This window comes from Neltuma alba, unplaced genomic scaffold (assembly GCF_004799145.2).
Source record: "Neltuma alba isolate B1F8T4 unplaced genomic scaffold, ASM479914v2 tig00003150_pilon, whole genome shotgun sequence".
Taxonomy (NCBI): domain Eukaryota; kingdom Viridiplantae; phylum Streptophyta; class Magnoliopsida; order Fabales; family Fabaceae; genus Neltuma; species Neltuma alba.
Window position 1 is genome coordinate 270,706 of NW_021633161.1, and position 5,063 is coordinate 275,768.

Consider the following 5,063-nt stretch of genomic DNA (forward strand, 5'->3'; position numbering starts at 1 on the left):
GGATTTGAATGTTTAGATTGATGGGGGACGAGGATCTGATGGAGAATAAGATATGGAGGTCTGTTTGGAGGTTCACACCATCGCACACTCTATGAAACATCCTTCCTTTTACCTCTCAAGGTACACATTTGAAAGTATTATGGTTCAAGCGATTCACAAACAAGACTATGGATTGAAAATTTGCAATTAGTTCTCGGGTTACTATTCACTGGTTAAATTTGATATTTTTAGTCCAAGTTTGAAAAATCATAACTAATTATAGAAAAATTGTATTGAGGTGATTCAAAATTCTATTTGAAACTCTTTTAGTTCTCTACAGGGAAAAAAATATAATACTAGACTTAACCCTTGCCAATTCATACATCTTATTCGTTGAAATTTACTATTTATTTGGTAAAAACTATACTGTCCAGTTTCTCTGTCTCAATTTCAGTCAAGCATAACTCTTAGAACACACATCCATTTTGAGTGATCCACTACTTGTTATAAAGCTCAAGATGTTTACTTTAATCATACCAAATTTCATGTACTACTAGAAAAAAGACTTTTAATGTCACCAAATAATAGCGGTTAATCAGAAAAATGACATGGAAAAAAAGGCCATGGCATTTTTGTAAATAAGTTGCGTTAGTTTTGATTTTCCATGATGGTTATTAAGAAAACCGCCATGGAAAGTTTTAAAATAACCCTACCGCGGGTTCGTTTTCTCTCAATTTCATAGTTTCATTTCAGTACGCCATGGTCCCCCTCTGTCCCACCACTAAAAGACTTCCATTACAGCCATTCCTCCCACTTTTCCACTGTTTAAACTCGTCCATTTAGCTTGTGGGGTCTTGCCACCGTCCGCCACTGTTTGAACGCCCCTCTTTTCGTATTTAAATCGTCTCTACTATATGAGTATCCTCTTCTTTCATTCTTTTCAATTTTTCTTGGTTTCTTGAATGTTCTAACCATAAAAATTTGTTGTATTTCAAATGGGTTTGTTAGTTTTATATTGTGGTTGGCTTGTATTGTTGATTTTGTGTTTTTTATGTGCTTGAGGTGTTGATTGGTGGGCATTTGGTGTGAGAAAATTAACATCCCAAAATTTAAAATCTTACTAATGGGAATTTAAGGAATGAGACATCATTGATAAGCATAAGGTGTGAATAAAATATAAAAAACCAAAATGGGATGAAACCAACTTTATCGGGTCCCTAGGGGCAAAACGGTAATTTTGAGAAAAGTTCTCAAAAATTCCCTAAAAATAGAAACAGGTGGAATTAGGGGTTTTTGAGTCACTTATGATGTTTTGGGAGTGAGAATGGCCCAAAATAAATTTTGGTGAAAATTCCCAAAAAAATTATTTTTGGAAAATAGAGAAAAACAAAAAGGGAATTAAAGTGATACAATTACTTTAATTACCTAAGGACTCCAAAAATTCAAGTAAAAATATGGATACACTCCCTAGGAATATATATGAATTTATAAAATTGTTTTAAAGAATTGGAAATGCAGTAAATAATTTATGGGGCATTTATTTCTGAATTCCTATCTGTAAAGACCTGATTTCGGAGAAAATGTGAAATAAATACCTAGAGGTCTTGAAAAATTCCCAAAAATTCCAGATCACACTTTGGGAATACATAGGGATTTATCATGAAAATAAATAGAATTTTTGAAGCCCTTAGCTATTTTTCCTAATAGGGGGCAAGAAATTGGGTATTATGTGACCAAATGATTTTTAAAATTATCCTAACCAATTCCATTGCTTCCTAATCAGTTTTTACCAATTAGTTAGCATCCAACAAGACCCAAATTCGTGCCCATCATGATCAGAACAGCTGGCTTGTGTGCTGGGCAAATTTTCAACCATTGGATCAACTCTCTTGAAAGTTGAGCCAAAGCATGTGTGGCTAGGATTGCCCCCTCATTTTGGCCGACTTATGCACTTAATTTTATGGTAGAAATAGCTGCCCAAGGGTAGGTTTTTGGGCAGAAAATGAGGTCTATAAATACCCCTAAAATTCACTCAATTCCGACAAAAATCGACAAAAGAGGGGAGGTTCTGCACAACTATTTTCTTGGCTTCCAAACACCCTTCAAACCACTTCCAATCCAAGGCTAATCATCAAGCTTTAATCCAAGACTCCTTAAGGTATGTTTATGCTTTAATTTGATGCATTTTCAATGGCCAAATCGTGACTAAAATTGAGGGGGAAGTGCTGTTCCATTTCTGTTTTGCTAGAAGTTCTAGGAGAGGATAGTCATTTGAGTTATGAGCTTGTGTTGTTGTGTTTGGTGCTGTTTTGGAATGGATTATGGAAGGAAAACCTCTTAGGGTGCAAGAATATTGGTTTGGCCAAACCAAGAACTCAAGGATGGGATTTGATTCCAGGTGTTTTAATGGTTCCAATGGATTTGAAATGTGATTTTGTGTACACCTGTGCCATGAAAGTATGTTTTAATTCATTAGAATCAAATGTGGAAATTTAGTAACCTAAGGGGGAGGTATTCGGCCATTTTGAATTCATGGACTTAGGATTGAATTTTGATGGTTTTGATGCTTCCATTGAATTCCTTGGGCGTTTTTGTGTAGGGATATGTGGAGGTATTGAATTTGGAAGCATTAAAAATCAAAGTTGGAAATTTTGACATCTTCCCTTGTACAATTCGTTTTTGTTTTGACCAGAACTTTAGGAAGGGATTAGATTTTGTAAAATTTGATTTGATATTTGAATTCTACATGAAAAATCATGTAAGAATGGCCAATGAGGTTTCTTGAATCAAAGGGAAAACAATTAGGCCAAAAATCCAAAGAAAAAGGTTTAATGTTTAAGTAATGTAGCAAGTGTTTGAATAATTGTTGAATGATTGGCATTGGTGTTGGTTTGATAGGTACATTGCCAAATTCTCAAGAAAACATCTTGAACTTAATAGAAATCAAGGACCAAGTACCAAAAGATAGCATTGAATTACATTTTGATTGCTTTCTTGCTTATATTGATGTGTTAATGTGTATGTGTGCAATGTGTGCCATGATGTGACTAAGCTTTATTGCAAATGTTGATTGCAATGTTTGAATTATGTTGCCTTGGCATTATGTCCACTAAATATGTGTATGATAGCTTACTTTCCATGGCATAAAAACATGAACAAATAAGCAAGATAAATGCACAAAAGCATTACACGTAGTGTTTGCATGAATGCATGATAATTGTGATTCTGTGCTACTGGGATTTCTTTGAAATCTCACTCTTATGTTTAATGCCACCTAGGAGGAAGTTCAAGCAAGGGCAAAGGCAAAGAAATTGTCCCGAAGGCCTAATGAACAATTAATATACACTAGTGTAAATTTTGGAACTTGTTATGTAATATTATGACTTTAGAAATGTTTGTTGGATAATAACTCCTAATGGGAGCCAAGCATGTATGCCTATGTTTAAACATGTGAAAGTATAGTAGAATGTATGTTCAAGCATGTGTTAAGTCCCAAATGATTAAGGATGGGTAAAAGGTTAAGAAAGAACCAAAACAAGTGTAATCAGGGGATGAACTTTCCCTAGAAATGACCAAATTCGGTACACATGAAATAAATAGCAAATGTTTGAATCTCAACTTGAAATTTGGCAGACTTATAGATCACATTTTTAGCTTTAAATCAAGTGGTAGATCATTAAATTTGGAAATTTTTGGAAAGAGTTATGCCCTTCCAAAATTAGGCAAAAATACTGAAAATTCCAGAATTTACCAAATGAATAGTACATAATTGCGTGGAAATTGGTATTGATATATGAGAAATTGATACCTATGAATATTTTTCCTATGTAGATCATTTCATAAGCTTTGCGTGAGACTTAGAACCACTCTGTTTCGATTTTTCTATATTTAGTTATGATTTTTCAAAGTTGACCTGATTTTTAGGGGTTACATGAATTAATCGAAATCAAAATTTTAAATCTTAGTTTTTACCTACTTTGAGCATTGTGTAATGATTCTGAATGGTTCCAAATGATGTATAATGGGGTTTAAAATGAAGATGTGACAGAAAACCTCAATTCCTTCGTATATACTGTATTAGAAACATGTTTAAATGTTTGAAGTTGATTAGTTTTAAAGTTTTTGATTTTTTTTTTATATTTATTTTGAATTTTTGGTAGTTTCTTTTGTAATAAATTTGAGAATTTTGTAATAAATAATCTGTTTGGTATTTTATGAATTTTTTTTCGTTATAAACTTTGATTGATGGTAAAGTGTTGTTTAAAATTTCATTGCAAATGGATATCATTTGTGTTTCCATTTTGGATTCAGAAGTTTTAGTTTTAAGAATCTTTATTCATTGGATTGATTTGAAATTGAATTTTTATTTTTGTTTTATTTGTTATATTTCTTCAAATTTATCATGTTGAAATATGTTATGAAGAATAGTTTTAATGTTGATGAAAATAATTTTTGTTTAACCATTTCATAAAACTTATATATGTTTGTTTGATTTTTTATTTTTATTAATATTTTCTCTCATTCACTATATATACTAATTTTTAAGAAATTACTTAATCTAATTTTTAAAAAATAATTACATATTTTATTTTTTTATTATAGTATATTTAATAAGATAAATAAGGGTTGAGAAAATTTTATTTTTGATTAAAAATTTTGAGTGAGTTTTGTTTCTAATTTGATGTTTGTATATTTAATTGTTTATTTTTGGTCCTTTTAAATAATTACAATTTTTAAAATTCTTTATGATAAGTATAACTTTTTTTTAGTCTTTCACTTTAATTTTTCCTTTGTTATATATTTAAGGGGAAATTTTGTCGAATTTTTTATTTTTAAAAAACAGACATTCCCTTTAATTTGTAATTAAGTGTTAGTCAATTTTAATTTATTGACTAACATTTAATGATTTTATTATTTCAATATTTGAATTAAGGAATTAAAATTGAGCTTGACAATTATATTCATTGACTCTGTAGAACAACGGATCATAGTTGGATGAAAACTAAGAGAATTAGCAAAGAATTTGAGGATGAGGTTGAAAGGTTTCTTTAGTTTGCTCAGAGAAATGCTCCTAGTAAAAGAGA